The sequence below is a fragment of the Calypte anna genome, chromosome 12, assembly GCF_003957555.1.
Source record: "Calypte anna isolate BGI_N300 chromosome 12, bCalAnn1_v1.p, whole genome shotgun sequence".
Classification (NCBI taxonomy): domain Eukaryota; kingdom Metazoa; phylum Chordata; class Aves; order Apodiformes; family Trochilidae; genus Calypte; species Calypte anna.
In genome coordinates this window covers 17515268-17534599 of record NC_044258.1, presented here as the reverse complement: position 1 = coordinate 17534599, position 19332 = coordinate 17515268, and the positions used below count along the sequence as shown (strand labels likewise).

General features: G+C 42.9%; 1 protein-coding gene across 5 annotated transcripts in view; it reads left to right on the top strand.

The window, feature by feature from the left end:
* FOXP1 (forkhead box P1) overlaps positions 1–19332 on the top strand; it is a 377025-nt gene that overhangs the window by 41262 nt on the left and 316431 nt on the right. For all 5 annotated transcript variants that reach the window (XM_030458438.1, XM_030458449.1, XM_030458445.1 and 2 more), the window contains exon 2: positions 3876–4003. The gene's annotated coding sequence lies outside the window, so the exon portion shown is untranslated. The remainder of the gene's footprint in view (positions 1–3875; positions 4004–19332) is intronic.

The window sequence follows — 19332 nt, the reverse complement described above, 5'->3', positions numbered from 1 at the left end:
TCCCAGCCATGGCTGTGTTGGGGGGTTACTGCACCAACCAGAGGTACCCTGTGCCAGATCTGTGTGCCAATCCCAGCCTTACTCCTGTGGAGCACAGGGACTTCAGATCCTTTCTTATTTGGAAGGTTCCTGCCTTTTTCTCCCATTGCATCTCTTCTCATTTGGAACACAAGGCTGTCAATCTGTGAACCCTCAGCATTGCTTTACCTGTTGCAGTGCCCTTGGTGAGCCACTGTGCAGTTCCTTGTGTCACAGCATTAACTGGGATAAGATAGAATAGGATATTTTCAGTTTGAAGGGACCTGCAATGATCACCTCATCTATCTGCCCGACCCCTTCAGGGCTGAGCAAAAATTAGAGCATGTTGTGTGGGGCATTGTCCAAATGCCTTTTAAACACTGACAGGCTTGGGGCATCAACCACCCCTCAGGGAAACCTGTTCAAGTATTTGACCACACTTTTGGTAAAAAATGCTTCCTGATGTCCAGTCTAAACCTCCTCTGGTGCAGCTTTGAACCATTCCCACGTGTCCTATTACTGGATAACAGGGAGAAGAGCTCGGGAATCTGCAGAGCAACGAGGTCACCCTACAGCCTCCTTTTTTTCCATACTAGACAAATATAAAGTCCTTAGCTGCTTCTTATAGAAGGAATCTTCTAGGCCTTTCCACAGCTTTTGTTGCCCTAAAATCTTGACAACTCCTGAGTTGCATCTAGTCCTGCAGCCAGTGTTGCAGTTTGTTGGAGGAAACAATGCTCTTGGGAGCAGCAAGACCCCAAGCTGGAGTTGAGCAAAGAAGTTTGGAACCATCAGGGAAAGGTGAGGGTGGTAGGGCTGTCCTCTTGCTGACAAGTCCATACTAGGTCTCCATGTCACCTGAGCTGTGTGCCTTTGCCTCTGAGATTTAAATAGTGAAATATTAAAACTTGTCTTTCAAATCTGTTCAATATTACGAAGATTAATTTTTGTTGGGGGCAGATTAATAGGTTTCCTATTCTGATTAATACAGTGATAATAAAAACGTTGTGATTGCTGGAATTAATGAAGCCCAGATTCCTGTTTCAAGGTTTGATTGACTTTGTACTTCAGTTACACTAAAGCTGCTGCATCTCATCAGCCCTTTTTAGCCTTTGGAGATACAGCACAGGAGCAAGGCAGCTCGTGAGGAGCTCTGTATTGGAAGTCTGCATTAGGAGTTGCACTGAAGAATCTCTTGGGGGAGAAGTTTGTCAAAGAGTTTTGCTCATGTTGCAGCTTTATTCAAGTTTCTCTGTCATTAACCCAGCAGGCTATTTTTGTGAAACGTGTAGAAAGAGGAGTGTCCAACTCCAACGTGTGGGCGCATCGTTAAAAGCTTCAATTTGTCAATGCCAGATCGAACCCGAGTGCGTGGGTAGCTCATTAAAGGCTTCAGTTTATCAGAACCAATCTATTATCTGTTCCTCTCCCTCCTCCACCCTTCCCCTCAGCACTACTTGTGGTTTCCCCAGACATGACAGCTTTGAGGTCCATGGAAATGCCTGAGCTGCCTCCGTGCCCCCAGGCCACCCTGAGCTCCCTCCTGCCAGCAGCTGGCTGGCTGAGTGGAGGTGAGCCAGCTCCAGGCTGGTGGAAAAATAATGATCAAATTATTTTGGAGGTCTCCAGTGGTGCAAACCCAAGCTTTGGTGCCTTTAGGACTCTCTGCTCCCATTAATCCCAAGGGATTCAAAACATGCAAGTGGGGCTGAGCACAGGAAGGTGCATGGTGACTGCATAAAGCCTTCTTCCCTTGGGAATTTCTGGAGTTCCCTTGGGAATTTCTTGGGATTTTCTGAAGTATTTTGGTGAGGTCAGTTTCTGATGGTGTAAAGAAGATCCATTTTTTCAGGTGTCACCTGGAAAAGGTTCACCTTTCAGAGTTCAGGCCAGGTTGGGCTGCTTTGTCTTTACCCACTCTTGTTTTTCCTTGTGTAGAAAGTCTCCCAGGTTTCAAATCTCCTTACTGGCACAAGGATGCCAAGATATTCCTTGTGCTTGGGACAGGCTGTGAAGGAGAAGAGCTATCTGGAGCTGAAGGCAGTGCTCCTTTATACTGTAGTCTTGGTCTGCTGCAGACCAAATATATTATTTAGAGAAGTCATTTTGCTCAAAAGCATCAAAAGAGCATGAAATCTTTTGAAGGAGCAGTAGCCAAAATTCCTCATTGTCTGAACAAGGCTACTGATGCTTCCCTGCTCTACAAGAAGTATCATGGGTAAAGATTGCTAAGCCATTGAATACTGTGGTGCAGCAGGTCAGCTGGAGAAACCTTGCCCCAATGTCTATCTGTATATATTTATATATTTCTGCTCAGCTACATCCCCATCTGCCTATCTGTCATCAAGGGCAGCAGTGAAGAGAGCCTCAGATGTGTGTGTCTGACACTGCTCAGTTGCTTCTCTCAAGTGCTCTGCTCCTCATGAATAAAACACGAGTGATGCAAGACTCAGGCCACTTTTGGGTTGCAAGTATTTTAGAGACCCCAAGCAGAAAGCCACATTCAGTATAAATGTTGCTTGAAACCCCCCTTTTGGATGTGTTTTTCTTGTGTAGCAGTTTTATCATAGGGTCTCCTAATCCCTGGTTTTAGATTTCTGAACTCCTGTGTTCTTTGAGCTGGTGGATTGCATTCAGCAAATGGAAGAAAACCTCAGGGTCAGAGAATACCTGGGTTTTCTCATATAAAATTTCTTACATTTGTTGCCAAAACAGAAACTCCTCAGGAAGGCTGGAGTGGGCTGCCAAAATAATTAACAATAATTAATTTGGAGGTGGCACTTCTTGCCACTGCCAAAGCTCTGGTAGATAGGGAAAGGCTGGGAGTAGTTGGGGATGTTCTGGAGGGGGTGGACTGGGAAACGAGGAGGTCAGAAACACCACAGCTGGTTTTTGCCGTCTGGATGTTTTCATCTGTTGCAAAGGTTGTTTTCTCCCTTGGGGTTTCTTTCCTGCAGGTCCTGGTTGCTCTCCTGGGTGGTGGTGGATCCCTTAGGGCAGTGAGCACCCAGCTCCAGCTGGGGCAGGCACCAGAGTGGCTCTTGAAATCCTGGAACATGAGTTCCAGTATGTGATGTTCATGCAGAAGAGCCTCAGGAATACCTCTGTTCTGATTTCTGAATATGAGTTTTTCACCACTGTGGGTACTTTGGCAGTGAAGGAATTATACATCTTATTTTAAAACCCCCTTATTAGTAAAATGGATGTTTCATTTGTACCCGTGAGCAGCTTCCTCTGAGGTAAGCTTAAACTCAATCTGTGTTACTAATAGCTGGGGAAAAAAACCCCATACTAATTGGTATTTCTTAACTGATGTTTGCAAATTTTGCCTTTTCACCCTGAACATCAAATATTTTTTTATATGTGTTTTTCCTTATCTCGGAGGAAAGATTATTGCTAACAAGCAATCCTGCATTTTGTTGAGGTTTTATCAGGATGCAGTGAGTGAAGGCAGAAAGTAAATATTTCAGAAATTCAAAGACTGTTACATTTTGATGATGCAAAGTAGGTTAAAGTATCTGGATTTTGTGCACAGTTCCTTGTTTTCGAGCAGAATATGGATTTGGATGCTGACACATTTTGGTATTTAGAAGGAACATAAGCTTGCCTGTCAGAGGAGCACATTGCAAATGTGAAATAAGTGTGTCTTTAAAAGCCTTTCTTAATATTGTAAATTTCAGTTTTATTTAAAGCCAAATAAAGTCTGCTGTGTGATAGAGGAGTGCTTGATACATAGACATACTCTTGTAGTGCTTTCCCACTCCCAGACATTATAACCACCCTTTCTTTTCAAAGGGAAATGGTAGGCTTTGGTATGACTCTTGAGTGAAGTTTTAAAACCTGTTTTTGTCTTTCAGTCTCCCGAGAAGATTTTTTCTGAGTGACTCCAGCTTCCAGACACCTTTGCCATGATAAGGGGTTCAATCCTTACCTGAATTTGCTCTGAGTCATGAGTGGATATGTGTGATGCCTGCAAGTAAAACTGGTGAGTTGTCAGATCTGAGTTTGCAGTAACTCTCATTGTTCTTCCTCTAAAATTTCCCTTGCACTCCCTTTTCCCCCCTTCTTTCTAATACGAGGTTTGAATTTCTTTTTTCTCTTGTGTTGTCTGTGGTAAAAAGCAATTCACCACCATTCTTAAAAAAAAACAAACCCACAAAACAATCTTCCTTGTAATGAAATAACAAGGATAAGAAATATTATCAATACATGAAATATACTCCCTTCCTTTCTTTCTTCTCCTCCATCCTTTCACTTCCCTATGAGCTATGGGATCTTTGGTGCTGAAGCTGGAGTTCAGTGATGCAGACAAAGTTACTGCCTTGCAGATAGACAGGGTCTAAACGTGCTTATGTGGGCAATTCATGTCATGATTAAATATGAATATGGAGAGGGCTCCTCTCCATCGTCTGGCAGATGATGGACTCTCAGGGGAGTCATTGCCAACAAATAACCAACTCCAGTGGTTGTTGCACTTGCCTCCCAGTGACAAAATGGTGTCACTGGTACACAGGAGAGCTGTCTCTTCACTTGGGCTTGACCTCTTTAGCATAGAATTGGGGCTGCCATGCCCAGCCTGGAGGAACAAAGCCTTTGACAGCTAATTTTGGCCAGGGTGCACTTGGTCAAGCTTGAGAAGGTGGGGTGGGTCAAACCCTTCTCTGTTACCTTCCAGTTGCCATTTCCCTGTGTCATTAGCCAGCCAAGAAGCCTGCTGGTCCCTCTTGTGCCAAACCTTCTGTCACGGTTTAACACTGGCCTGGCGATTAAACCGAATAACAGACCTTTCCCCAGCTGTCTGGCACAGGAAGAATTCTGGTGCCCTCTCCTCTTACCTGCCTGCTCCTGAGTGCCTCTCTTCTTTGGTTATTGGGGTTTGGGGTTATTGGGGTCTCTTCTTTTGGTTTGGGGTTGAGGAGGGGGGAGATACTTCTCCACCTGAGGCTGTGCAAACAAAAATCATCTGATTTTACAGGAAAATTGGAAGGTCTTTGTGAGAAATATTTCAAAACTAGGAGACTGACATAATTAAATCGTGTAGAAAATGGAAGCACAAAGTGGTTTGTTTTTTTTTTTAAATAAATTCAGGTTTCTATGGTATATTTAATACCCCGTGTGTTAAGAAGTGCATTTTTTCCATTCAAAGTTTATTAAACCGAAGAAATTCACACATCAGACAATTGAGTTTTGGTTTTTTTTTGTATTTTGGGTTTTTTTCCTTTTTTTTTTTCTTTTTCTTTTTTTTTATAGAGGTAGCATAATTACCATGTCATTTAGCAAAGATCATAATAGCTGTTCAGGTTTTACCGACTGCTGTAGTAAACAGTTGAATAAACCCATATGGCAGCTCAAAGGGTGCATGCAGGAGAGGAGAGGGATTGTTACCATTTCCTTCATGTCTGAATTACCCACCTCACTGGTACGACTGAGATCCCCAAACAGGGACCAGTTCCAGACTTCTCCAGTCATGCAGAAATTTCTCACTGCACTGTCACATATTGGTTTTTAATCGTGGTGGTTAGCTAATTAATTATTTCTTTGTGCCTGTGAAGTATGCTTGGAAACACTTGGGGTTTTATGCAAGGTACGTGCCCCTATTTAAAGCAGTCTGTGCATTTTCTTGATACTTCTTTAATAACTGTAAATAATGCCTGGAGTCCCACTTTTTCTATCCAAGTCACTGTGGAAGAATGAGGCTCTTTTAAGGCTGGCACAGGTTGAATGTGACAAGACAGGGGGTTAGGATAGCTCTGTGGCACTGCCCATAAAACTGACCTTTGTGTCTGGTCTCAAGGCTGGAAAATGGAAGGACCAGGGTTTTTTGAAGCATCTCTGTGACTTAACAGATTGAGTTGTAGATGTGTCTGACCAACATGCAGAGTCAAGATGTAGTGTTTGAGTAGTGTAGCCTCTGGATAGCTTCAGATTTAAGAAGAAAAAAGCAATGAGAAGAAGGATTGTTAGCTGTCTCCAAATGCTGGCCTTGAACAAAATAAAAAAGGCATGCTATTCCTCCTCCAATTCACTTACTTCCAGTTATCTTAGAATTTTCATGTCACAGCTTTAAAATACCTTCTGAACTCATTAGACTCTCGAGGTGCTTAGATAATATTGCAAAATTCTAATGTGGAATGACCAAGCATGGAGCAGCCCTGCTGGAAAGGAGCAGTTGGCCAAGACTGGTGCTTGTGTTCATCTTAACCCTGATGTACGACCAGCCCTCCACCATAATTCTATCAAGAGATGGTGAAGTTGCCTAGCAATGTGCTGACTGCAGAGGGGATGTGTTGAGCTAATTCAGTTTTTGTTCTCATTTTCCTTGAGAGTTCAGCTTAAAGGAGTGATCTTTTCTCTGGCTGCAGCAAGAGCCACTTCTCAGCAGTCTCTCTCTTGTTCCCCACTCGAGGTGATGGCAGGAATTCATTCACCACCCTACAAGTTTTAGAAGTTTCCAGCTTATTGAGTCACCAAACGTGGTTTCTGCTGGTTGTGGTGACTAAATGCGTAGGGCCTTTCCAAGAGGCCAGGGTTTTGTTTAAGGCAGGGTATTTAGTTGTATACCATTTTATGGCATGCAGAGGTCATCCAGGGTAAGCAGCCAGAGCAGTGAACTGCTTCCTTGCAACACCTGGGAAATTGAGACAGAAAGAAAGGATTTGAACAAATTGCTCATCTTTATAAATGTTTGAAGGCGAGGAATTGGTGCTGTGTACGTTTTAAAATTGGAGATATAACCATGCTTGTATGATAAATTAAGACCTGAACAAATCAATATAGTGGGGTGGTCCTAAAAACCTGGCTGTGCAGTGAGCTGCTGGGGGGGTGGGCTCTGTGCATCCTGAGCATTCTGTGCATCCTGTGCATTCCAGTGTTGGAAACCTGCTGTGTCCCTGCAATGCCTGGGATATTCCCATCAGGCTTCTTGGTCACCTTTCCTTGCAGGGATGCTCTGTTCCTTCCTCAATCCTCTTTTCTGGTGCACAGGTTCCAGGTTACCCAGAGGGCTTTATCTGCTCCTGATGCTTCTTGTGGGAGTCAGAAGCAAAAGCCAAAAGAGTTGAAAAAAAGCTGCAGAGCAGGAGTGGGTTCCCCCAGGTCAGGGTTGGTGGGATGGGGCAGTGGGACTCCAGGAGCTCATCCCAGTGTCCCCTGGCAGAGCTGCCTGGAGGTGGCACTTCTGTCCTCTCCCTTGCTCCTTAAGGCATCAGTGGCTACATCAAGACTTTGTTTTTCCAAAACTTTTCTGCCTGTGGAACTTTCTCTTGTGGCAGGGGGGAGGAGAGAAGTAATTTTAACAATTTAATATACTACATAATATGTTTTATAAGCTGGTGTGAATGCTCCTAAGTATTTTGGTCTTTTTTCATAACACAATGAACCTAATATTGGTAAAAATACAGATCTTAGCTGCCACCATAAAGAGAGGCTAGATTTAATAAACAGTTATGAATGTTGGCAGCTGCCTATCAGATTGTATAACATCGGCTATAGCACATGAAGACAGTGTCAACTTCCATTTTATCTCAGAAGTATTTTCAAAGCATTTATTTTGCTTTCTCTTGAGTCCTTAACCTAATTCAAGTTATATAATTGGCGGAATATTTTTCCACACCGCTAATTGGCTGGGTGCCAGCGTGGAAACCATTGTCTGACTTGATGATGATCAGGAATTAACATGACATTTGCGTGGTGGTAATGGAATACATTAGTAATGTAATTCATGACTGTAAGAAAGAGACCATCATCTCCCACCTCTGATCAGCAGGAGGGGCTGGGAGGATGATGAAATGCTCCCAGCAGGCACCTCACAGCAGTGGCTGGCCAATCTCGGTGTCAAATTTAGTTTTAAATTCTTCAGACAAAGCTGTAATGCTTACCAATTAATTACTACAAATTTCAATTAAAAATCTCCCAAATAATACAGTAAGATTAAATTTCAATTAAAAAAATTACATTTAACAAGGAAGATACAACATTGTTTTAATGAATTCTGCTGAAGGTGACAGTTTATCTAGATATATTTATACCGTGTAGGTGGATCTAAATTCAGGGGATGATGTTAACCATGTTACTCCATGTACATATTAGTTTTGAAAATCATTTCTACTTCAGCTGTGTCCTGGAGGATGTGGGGCATCAAGGGGTGTTTCTTGTCACCAGGAGAAAGGGGATTTTCACGCCTTCTAAGTACAAAAATCTCACACCTACAACAAGGGCTTTGTTGTAGACTTCTATCTTGGCTGAATTAGTGGTGTTTTGCATTGGATTATGTTTGTGAAACCAAATAAAAGAGTTTTAGTTGTGGTAGTAGAAAAAGCCCTGACTTTACTATGACTGTAAGGACCTATGTGGGACAATTTTTCAACTAAGCTGTTTTATCATACAAATAATGGCAATTATTTTGATAAATCACTTACCAGGGAAAGATGTTACTGTGTGACGGTGGTGGACTTGAAGCTTTTATCTGCAAGGCTTCCCCCTGACTTGGCAGAGGAATGATTAAAACCCCTTAGCTGATACTTCAGATGCTTTAAGATGTGTTTTGAACCAGGAGAGGCACAGCAGAGATGTCATGGAGCGTGACAAGCTCTGAGTTTGTGCTGCTGGTGTGTGGATGTACAACAAACCCTCGTTAGAACACCAGCACCTCATCAGAGGCAGAGCATTAACAGTGCAAAAAGGGGTTTGTAGCTGGAGTTTTGAATTTTTATTGAGCAGGGCAGGTTTTTTCACTGCTGCAGGTGAAGCTGCTGGTGCTTTGGGAAGGGATGAGAGCCTGCCCTCCCTGGCATGGGGCAGAGGGCAGAGCTGGGGCATGTGTTTCTCCTTGGAAGCAAAGCATTTGTGAGCTCAGGCCTCTAAATATGATCTGAAGGATACTTTCTTAGCTTCCTTGAATTTTTTTTCCATGAGCTTTTATTATGTTTTCACACCATCACATCTAAAATAGGTAAGAGAGGAGACATAATTGAAGAAACAGATTTTATGTGTCAAGCCAGCACTGAGAAAAGTCCCTCTCAGGGACCAGAGGCTTCTTTTCCTTGGCACTGCTGTGTCTGAAGCCATTGAATTCCAGCAGGTTTTAACTTAAATAAAATATAAAAACCCCACGATGTGCACAGAGCAAATCAGAGAATCCAAACAAGTACTCATGGCAGGTTGGAGTAATGATACACTTTGTAGTCGAGAGGCTTTGCCAGTCCCTTGGTTGCTGTTCAGGCTTTGCCTGTTGGTGGGTGAATGCCACGAGCAGGATCTCTCACTGCTGCTATTCAGATCCCTTTTGGGTGTTGGTAACATCTTTATGGGACCATTCCTGCTGTGTGCTATTATCTGATAAAGCCATCAGCAGCAGTTGATGGGAGGCAGCCTTTTTTTTTCCTTAAGGGCCTCAGGAAATGGATCTGTGGAAGTGTAAGAGCTGCTGAAACATTTTCTCACCAATCCTCACAGACAGCAAGGTGATGGAGAGAAAGGTAGAGCATGGCAGATTCATTTCCTCACCAGTGGCCAGAAAGCTTTAAACAAGGAAGCAGGGAGGGAAGAGTGGGGGCACATAACATCTTTCTGCCAGGGGATAATGGCATGAGGAGGTTGTGGGTTTGGGGAACCCACTGGTTAGGCACTTTAAGAGATGACTCTTAAAAAGTCATCTTCCTAAGGGCTTTCAGCTCATCCCAGACCAGTCATTTGCTGATTTGAACCCCAGGATGAAGATCCTGCTCCTACTGTTGTTTGAGAAGTGGTGTATGTGGTATCATAGGAACTGAGCATCTTCTGGAGCCCAAGTACTGGTGCATGGGGGGGTCCCATGTGGGGCTTGTGTCCATCCCAGCCTCTCATGGTGGTGTCTGGGCTCCTCATTGGGGTGTCTCACATGAAGCTTGTGACCAACCCAAACACTTGGATTGGTGACCAGTTTCCTCCTGAGTTCTTACAGGTGAAGATTTCTGCCTTTGGTGGGGAAATGCTTTTCTCTTTGTTGGCCAAGCATGGCTTTGGGGGAAATACTTAAATCAATTTTGGGTTTGGTTTTTGGATTTTTTGGTTTGTTTGTTTTTTTTGTGTAGGGTTGTGCCAGCTATATTAAACTGAGGGAACACCAAGCTGGGGGAAGAAACCTCAATAAGCTGCCCTCATAGTGCCAGTTTATTCCCAGCTTTCATCCACTGATTTATGTCCCATCTGAAGTAAAAATACCCAGGCCTTAGCAGTTTGTTTGCCTTTGCTTATATCACTCTGGGGCGACCCAAAGAGATGTAAAAACTGTTTTCACTCTGACATTTGCATGAGCTGTGGGGTAGGGTGAGAGGAGACAGACGCTGCACCAAGTGGAAAGGCAAGGGGGTTTATTAAGTCTTTGCAGTACCATGGTTTATAATATTTAGACAAAAGAAAACATCTCCAGGGAGGGCTTATGAAATGAGAGACTGGACAAAGCTCTCTGAGCTGACAGCAGATCCTGTCCTCTTTGGGTGGTTGTGGGATGGTGGGGTGCTGGCTGTGGGGAGGGGGCTGTGGGGGCTCTCAGGGGGAGTTGTGCCTACAGGGGGTCTGGAGGAGCTGTTTTTGGGGGAGGATGGTGAACTTCAAGTAATTGTCCTTATATTGTCATCATGATAAAGCTTCTGGGGGAAACATCATGTAGTACTCTGTCTTCATTAATACCCCTTCCCAGCAGAGCCTTAAAAGATCATTCTCGCTTTCAGATCTACAAGGGAACTGAATAGAGGGTTGTTTGTCATGAAAATCCCATTTATGTACAGCAGCTGTAAAATCCCAGATGCTGAGGGAGGCTGCTCTGTCCTCGGCCAGTTGAGGGGAGAGTTGACTGTAAAACCAAGCAGTAAGTGCTTCTTACCAGGGGTGTAGTGGCTGTGGCTTCAAACAGCTCCAGGAATCTGCCCTGCCAAAACTTTATGGATTTTGTTTTCCCAAGCTAGGTAACAGAGAAGTGCAAGCAAGAAGATGTGTGTGTGTTTATACATATATATAAATACATATATGAAAGGAAGCCCTTTGCTCTAGAAACATATCCATCATTGCTTTTTACAGCATGGTCCAGGGCTGTAGTACAAAGCAGATGGAGCCTTTGGGGTCTTTTTGTTGCACAGGAGGTGCCAAGGGACTGGGGCTGCTCTTCATGGCTTCCAAGTGTTTGCTGTCCCCTCGACTCCGAAGTGGCAGGATGTGACCCTCTCAAAAAGACAAATAGTGTTTGGGGGCTTGATGCTTATTGTTTTCTGCAAAGCTTTGCTGGAATCACTAAAGTTGCTGCCTCTGCTGCTCAGAGCAGAAGTGAGTACAGCTGAAAAAGAGAGATGGCATTATCAGTTCCAAAGCCAATGCCAAGCCCATTATTTTACTCTTGAAAAAAAGCATATTGCTTCCCTGTAGGGTTTGTTTTTTTTTTCCCACATGGAGTGAATCTTTGGGTTATTAATGTTCTGCTGTCATGTTTGTTGAACATACTTTTTTTGACAATGCCTTTCTAGGGTCAAAGCCTGAAATTTTTTTTCTCCATGTGTTTCAGTTAGGCAAAACTCACAGTGCTTCAATGGGGCCTCTTCTCAAATAAGTGAAGACTAATTCCTCTCAACCAAATTGTGAATTTTATCTGAATAAACAGAGAAAAAGTCCAGGCTTTGTTTTTTGTTTTTTTTTTTTCAGTGCCATAAAGCAGTGTCCTGCTGAACAGCTAAGTTGCTGTGGGTGGGCTGGTTCTTGCTTGTGGATTTGGTGCTTGGTGCTTTCCTGATGCCCTGGACCACCAGGACCCTGTGATCCTTGCTTCTCATCCCTGCCTCATCCCTTGCTTTGCCTGGACCAGGACAAGCCCTCAAGCACAGCTTGGGGAGCCTAAAGATGGTGTAGTTTTTAGAGATTTGGCCTTAACCTCGAATTTCCATGTTTTGTGGGTTTAAGTCAAACCTTAATACTACTTCAGTGTAATGTTTTCGTGGTTTAATGCTCCTACAGTTTTTTACAGTGTTTCTTTTAAATTCTGTCACTGAAGTGTATGAGAGTTGACAAGTGTAAATATGTAGTTAGACAATTTCAAAAGTGTATTATTTACTGATCGACCATAATGGTTCCAAAGGAGCCATTATACTCAATCATATCATGTCACTCTGTGGCACTTATTATGATGGTAATATGGATATGCATATTATTTTTTCTTTAAAGCATGAGAAGCATTATTGTGCGTGTGTAAAAGCTGCTTTTAATTGTCAGTAATGCTCTGAGCTTTTTTTAATATCAAGAATTTAAACCACCTATGGCTACCAGCCTGCAGATCACAGGGAGCAAAAATCCATGTCAAGAGGAGGATGGAAAAAGCCAGGCTTGATATTTACAGCAATGTGACTATGCCTCTCCTTAATATGGCTCTTTTATAGCTTTATTAGATCCGAGGGCAACCTAGAACCCTAACCTGAGAGCTTGGCAGGTAAAAGCTTTCCATTTTATCTCTGCAGCTTTCATCTGCTCCTGAGCTCTTTCCCTGACTTCCTAATTGTGTTTGTGACATTAGCAAATGGCTGGTCTGAAAATACCATGCAGTGCAAGTCATGTTAATTCAGCAATCTTTTTTTAAGGTGTCACAGAAGATGTCTTTTTTGTAGTGCTGGGGTAGGGAGAGAAGGGGAGAAGGCAGAATGAGAACATTGAACCATGTAAAATAAAAGAAAGAGACAAGCAGAGAGCTGGGAGTGCTAAATATGCTTCAGCCTTTCAGGAGAGCTGGTTTCAGTAGAGAAAGAGGTAAGAGAGTGTAAGCAGTGCTTGCTTGCTAGGAACTGTCTTTTGAGGAGAAGATGGGAGGAGAGTTTGAGTTTTACTGACTACAGATGAGGAGCTAAGGTGTGAATCTGGCATGGGGTAAATTGCTTGTGGAGCAGCAATTAGAGAGAGGAGGAGGAATCAGAAGTGTTTCTTAACTTAGAAACAAGGATGTGACTGGCTGCTGGCTGTTGCTACTCAGAGATAGGTAAAGAGGAAAGAAACCTGTTGGGCAAAGTCCTCACTGCAGAAGATGCAACCAAGGTGAAATCCAGTTTGTGGCTCTCGAAGGGAGAAGATGGAAGAGGAGAAGCCACAGAGCTCTCCAGCTTCGGGCAGAGCAAGAGATGCAGGGCTGGTCCCAGGGCTGAATCCTCCCTGTGTCAGGTTCTCCTTGGTGCAGGAGAAGGCAAAGAAGGTCACTGCTATTTGTGTTTTTATTTCAGGTGCAGGGTATCAGGGCAGATGACTGCCTTGTGTCTCTGTTCAGACTTCAGGACTAGTTCTGCTTTGTTGCACTGTTGGCAGAGGAGTTTGTTACCCTGCCCTGAATGAAATGAGGCTAATAACAAAAATACCCCCCTTATTCTAAAGAACCTTTTGTTGGAAATGCATTTCACTTTAAATACAGAAGATGAACCATAAGATGCTAGGGTGAGCCCAATTCTGAGTAGGTCAGGAGTGGAAGGACTGTACATAAAACTATGCAGGTCTTGAACTGATACCAGTCAGATTTGCTTGCAATGGTTTTTAAATAAATAAAACAAGTGGTTTTTAGCCAATTCTGGATTAATTCTGATTTGCCTCTCTCTTAAATTGTATGAAAACCATTTGTACTCTTTTGAAATGCTGAACAAGAAGTGTAAAAGCAAATAAATACACCCTTACTCTTTCTATCCTTGACCTATATAAACAACTGTGTATTCAGGCTCAAGGTTGACTCTTGTATTTGTGAAAAGGCCAGGGCAAGTTAAGGGTAATTATTTCTTTTGAAATGTTTCCTATTTAGAAAAGTTTCTTGTTGAAGTCTCGTTGCCCAAAATATGAAATATCACTTCTGTTTCTGTTGGGATCATTACTTTAATATTCTGAATAAATTCTCATTTTTTGTATAGGAAGATGGAAATTTTGAAGCTACAGTGCATTTGTACACACACACACACACACACACACACTAGCACACAACACTTGTTGATGATTCAGAGAAGGAGTAGAGTAATTCAGCTCTTGGACTGCCTCACGTGTGATTGGCTTCCTTTCTGGGGGACTTATTTTAGGGAAAAATCAATGTCAACTGAAAAACATTCCATTCTGAAAAGACAAAAATTCCCCTACTTGTGAAAATGTGTCTTGGCAGCTGATTTAACTTATGATACAAGATTTAACACTTTTCACTAAACATGAATATTTACCATGGCAACAGCTACGTTACGGGCCACATGTTGGAGACTTGCATGTTGTTGCAGAAACTTGTAGCTCACCACATTTAGCCAAGTCCTTGTTCCCACCAACAGAAGGACCCCCTTCTTGCAGCTGGTCCAAACCTGGACCTCCTGGTGGGGTTGGTGGCATCCTATGTCCCTCCAGCAAGGTCATTGCTCCATCAGGCATTTGTTTGCTGGTGAGCAACACTGTGGTGCTCTGTGCAGGCAGAACGTTTGATGATAGAGTAACCCAATAAAAAGCACATGTTTGCCTGTGATTTGCCTGCCCAATGATGGGTTGGGGAGAGCTTTCTGAAAATCTCACTTCTCTTTTGCCCCCTGGATGCAGGCAGATCAAACCCCTTTTGCCACGTGCAGTCACAGGTCTGCCATGTCCTCCGGCCACTCCGCTCTCTGCCGTGCCCCCCTCCTGCTGTCTCAACTCCTTGTCACCTTTCATTTGCTGTCTAGTGGGTTTTCAGGCAATGCTAATTGAATCAGTCTCATCAAGGACTTAATAAAAGTGTGGTGGCCCTGGTTGACAAGTGGATGTGTGGCCAGAGCCGTGCTGGCACACGGGGGTTGCTGAGCTGGCTCTTCTGCAGTGGTAGAATGTTCATGGCTTTGGAGTTTTGGGAAGAGCAGGTCAAGATGAGCAAAGTAAATGATGGCTTCAGATGATTTAGATTGCAGTTAAGCAATGAAGCTATAAAGGACAAGGTGTGATGAAACAGTAAGAGGATTTAACAGTCTAGGTAGTCACAGACATCCTTGTGTGCATCTCGAGTAGGAGCACATAAATGTAACTCAAGGTAAATCTAGCAAAGGGTTAGGCAAAATCCCCTTTTCCTAAAGATGAAAACTCTTCAATTCAAATGTTTCTTACACCTTCCTCTGAAGTGTCTGGTCTTGGCCATCATTACAAAAATTGCCTTTAGTCTGGAGGAGCTCAGACTGTCCCTCTTTTTAGGCACTGATGAGACCTTTGCTCTTTTTCTTTTATTTAAGAGACCCCAATTTAAATGAAACCAGATGCAGGGATAGCTGGGGATATCAGCACTGGGCTGTGGTGGCACAGTGGATGGTGTCCCTCCTGGCCTGACCCAGGTTTGCTGCTCTTGGCTGTGAAGTTTGGTTGAAGTTTTGGCTTTTACTTGATGGAATTTGCCAAGTTCGCACTGATCCAGAACTTAAATGATTGCTCTCTTTTTTAGCATCATGGCTTTAAAGGTGTTATATTTTGTTTCATTTTGTGTTAAATGAAAATTAAATTAAAGTTAAATGGTTCTGCTTTGTACGATTTAGTGGTGTACAAATATATCATTTTACATCCTTTTAGCCTATGCACAGGAAACTGAGAAGCAACAGAGTAGGGGCCTCTGATTTTATTTTGCTTCAATCAAACACCCTATTGGGATTTCAATTATATGTGAACGTTACACTTGTTTGTTACTAAGGTGATTACAGTGTCAAGGTTATGGGGATGTTGTAGTTATAAATGCAAAGATAATGCAAAAAAAAAGAAAAAATACTTGTGTTGGCTAAAATCATCCTGTTCCCTATAGCATGAAGTTGCACTCACTGTCCTACATTTCCAGTCCTCGTTCTATTAAATTACCTGTTTAATAATTTGAATCCAGTGTCTATTTTATTATTATATTGCAAATGTGTGACTGTGGGGTTATTTTTAAGATATATTTATTAAGGGAAGAATACAATAAGACAAGTCATGCAGCCCACGTACAGTTCCTTGACTTCTCATTTTATGATGTTTCAATTGCATATGATTACTGAATGTAATTCTAACTTTTATGGGGGTTCATTAGAGATGCAGCTGTGTAGAGAGAAATTCAATAGAATTTGATTATTTTTTTTTTTTTAATCTCTAAAAGTGTAGTGAGATGGAGCAACTTGATGGAGCATAATTTCAAGCTTCCTACTTTGATCTTGGATGCTCAGTTGTGGGGTCTGCAGGGGCTTAGCTGGGCTGCAGTTGGAAATCTGCTGCTGGTGGGGAGAGGAAAGGCAATATCATGAGGTCTGTGTGATGGGGGTGTGAGAGACCAGAGCATCTCAAATCAAAGGGGATTTGCCTTTTTCCAGAACACAGAGAAAAGGCTGATGTCCTCAGTCAGAGCCAGGACTTGCCTGAATGCTTTTTGCTCCCATGTGCATCAACGTTCTGGTGGAGAAATAGGGTCTCAGTGAATCTGTGATGTTGGCTTCTAATTGAGAATCTTAAGTAAAGTGAACTCCCCAAAAGCCCAATATTGAAAGTAATCCTAGGGAGCAAGTGCTGAGAAAAGAAATTTTGGGGGTCTGTTTAGAAGAATAGATGGAGTAAATGAATAAAATCTGCCCCCCTGTGGTTTAAAATGCTGCAGTGCTTTGGTGTGAATACTTAAGCAGGAGTGTACCCCATCAAGTGTAGTTTTGTTGCATAATTGTATTAGCAGAATGTGTTTAGGTTTTAATGTATAGGTATGTAAAACATCTGTAACTGAATGGTTATGTCTTTTAATAGGAGGAACCCTGGATTCAAAACTAACTGTGATTTAGCTGTTTATGCAAAACTACTTCACAATACAGGCTATTTATTTCCAAGCACCAACTTCTCATCAAGTTGCAAACCAAGATCCCCAGGCCAAAGACATCCTTCTCCAAGTGTAAGAAGGGAAGTATTTTGTCCTCAATTTTACTGAAGTGATTCTCAGCCTTTGATGTGCTGACACATTGCTGCTGATGGCTTTCTCTGACTAGGACATGCCTTGTGGGGTAGAAATGCTGGATTTGCCTTGCTTTTGTTTATTGGGAGTTGGTCCTCACCTGCAGGGAGAGGAGAAGCAGGACAGGTGGTGGCACCATGTCCAATGTCTCTGGCATCATCCCCAGAGAAATGGTATTCCTGGCTGTGCTGCCTCCCACAACAAGGAAAAATAGATGAAAAGCAATGAAGCACACAATTACATAATGAAAAACAATAAAATGCATCTGGTGATATGTACTGCTAGTGACTTGATTATAAAAACTAAATGTGATTGCATTTCCAGGTATTGTGCTGGGGGATGAACTCCGGGAAAAAGTGAGGAACAACTTGGGAGGAGAAGACTTCTTATTTAATATAAACCTCAGACTTTGGAGTGTGACACAGAGCAGAGAATAAATGTCCATTATCTATCAGATGAGGTTTAAATGGTTTAGGTCACACTAGGCAAACACTTCTCACCCTAAAACCTTCTTTTCATCTTCATTCATCAACAACACCTTAAGCTTGTGCCCCTCTTGTTCATTTTCACTGCTCTCAAAAAACAATAAATCTCCTTGATTGCCTACAAATCACTCCTGGCTGGCATTTGTTAGGTGAGTTATGAGCCAGGGCTGCTGCTGTTCCCATCAGTTCTGTCTCTTGTGCAGGGAAAAAAGAGTTGGAAGGTTTTGGAGAGGCTTGAGGAGGCAGAAGTTCAGCCAACACAGTGGTTGTAGGCATGGGGAGGCCTTTGAGAAAGAAAAAGAGAGGAGGGAGATAAAGGAAGATAGAACTGGTGGTAATAAGTGATTCCTGTATGGCAGATCCCTCTTCTAGGACCTGTGCTGTGCAGTTGTAGTTTCTTGTTTCTCACAGTGCCTTGTTGATGGTGGGCGTAGAGGCAGCACAACCCAAACCTGGGCTGGCAATGAACTCATCTTTCCTGTTTGCTTCCTCTCCAGTTCTTCCTTTTTCTTTCAAAGACATTTTTCTGGCCCATCCCCAATGCCTGGAAGTGATTTGTTCAGCACACAGTCCCCTGGTTTTCAAAGGCCACAGGTGTTCTCCCTGTTTTCTGCCTTCCTTCCTTCTCTCTGGCATTCTGGGAAGCAGTCTGACAGACATGGCTTCTTTGCAGCCACCAATTAACAATAATCCAAGTGACTGCAATGGTCCCAGGTAGGAGAAAAGATCAGTTTGAAAGGAGAACTCTGTGTGCGAGTGGAAATTTCTGTAAATCTGGTAAGGAGAACTTGAGAGAAGTCCCATGTTTTTGATTGCAATGTAAAAGGAAATTTCTTTGTTGTTTTTTTGTTTGTTTGTTTTTTCCCCAGCTCCATTTTAAATGTTTCTTTGCCTTGTTCTAACATAGAGGCTGGAAGATGTCACCACTATGGTGATATGGGCCAGCATCAGGGAGCACTGGGGTCTCTTGCCCACCCAGCCCATCACTGGCATTTTGGAGTCACCCCCATGCTCCCTACTCCCTTGAGGGATTTTGAAGGGTGCTTTGGGTATCATTACCCTTTGAAATGAGAAATGGGTGCAGCAATGTGGAAGGGTGAGGGCTCAGTTGGCAGTGGACTCTGAGTGCCTCCAGCTGGCTGGGGAAACCTGTGAACCTGCAGCCTCATAAAGAGGGGAAGGAGGAGTCTCCTGTTTGTCACACATCGGGAGCATCAGGAGGGAAGCCCATTTCTTACCCCAGTACCTTCTTCTTTTCTACTTCTCACAGTTTGAAAACCATAAATCACTTATTTGAAATGTGTTTAAGGAGAAGAATATTTTCCCTGCATTCCCACTTAATGCTTTGTAGTGGGTACAGTTGGATCATTCATGTGCTAAAGCAAGAGAAATATTCTTCTTTGATACAGTATCTTCATCTTTGGCAGCTTCCTCTTTTACTCAGTTCTTAGATGACAATTCTGAGTTCTTAGATGCTGCTTATCCTGCCACAAAAAGCAAATGCAAACCAGGATATTTTCATTTTATTAATAATGAATGTTTACATAATTAGCTGAATTACTTTGTTCACTTTGACATTTTTCATTGTGGACCTGTCTTTCTCTCTTTTAAAGCATGTTAGTAGTGATGGGAAGCCCAGGGGTGGTGCTGGAATCCTGGTGGTGCTGAGCATCTACTTGCAAGGATGAGGGCTTTGCTTTTCCATCTGGTCCTTCAGGTCTGTATGAGAATGGGTCATTTGCTTCTCTAGAAATTCTCCTTTGTGAACTGGCACAGTCTCATAAGGGTGAGATACTCATCCAGCCTGAAATTGTTGTTGTCTGACATATTTATGCTTTTAACTTTTGGGTTTATGTAGTTAGGAAAAATGCTGTTTTGCAAAGATGTTTCTTGGCCAGG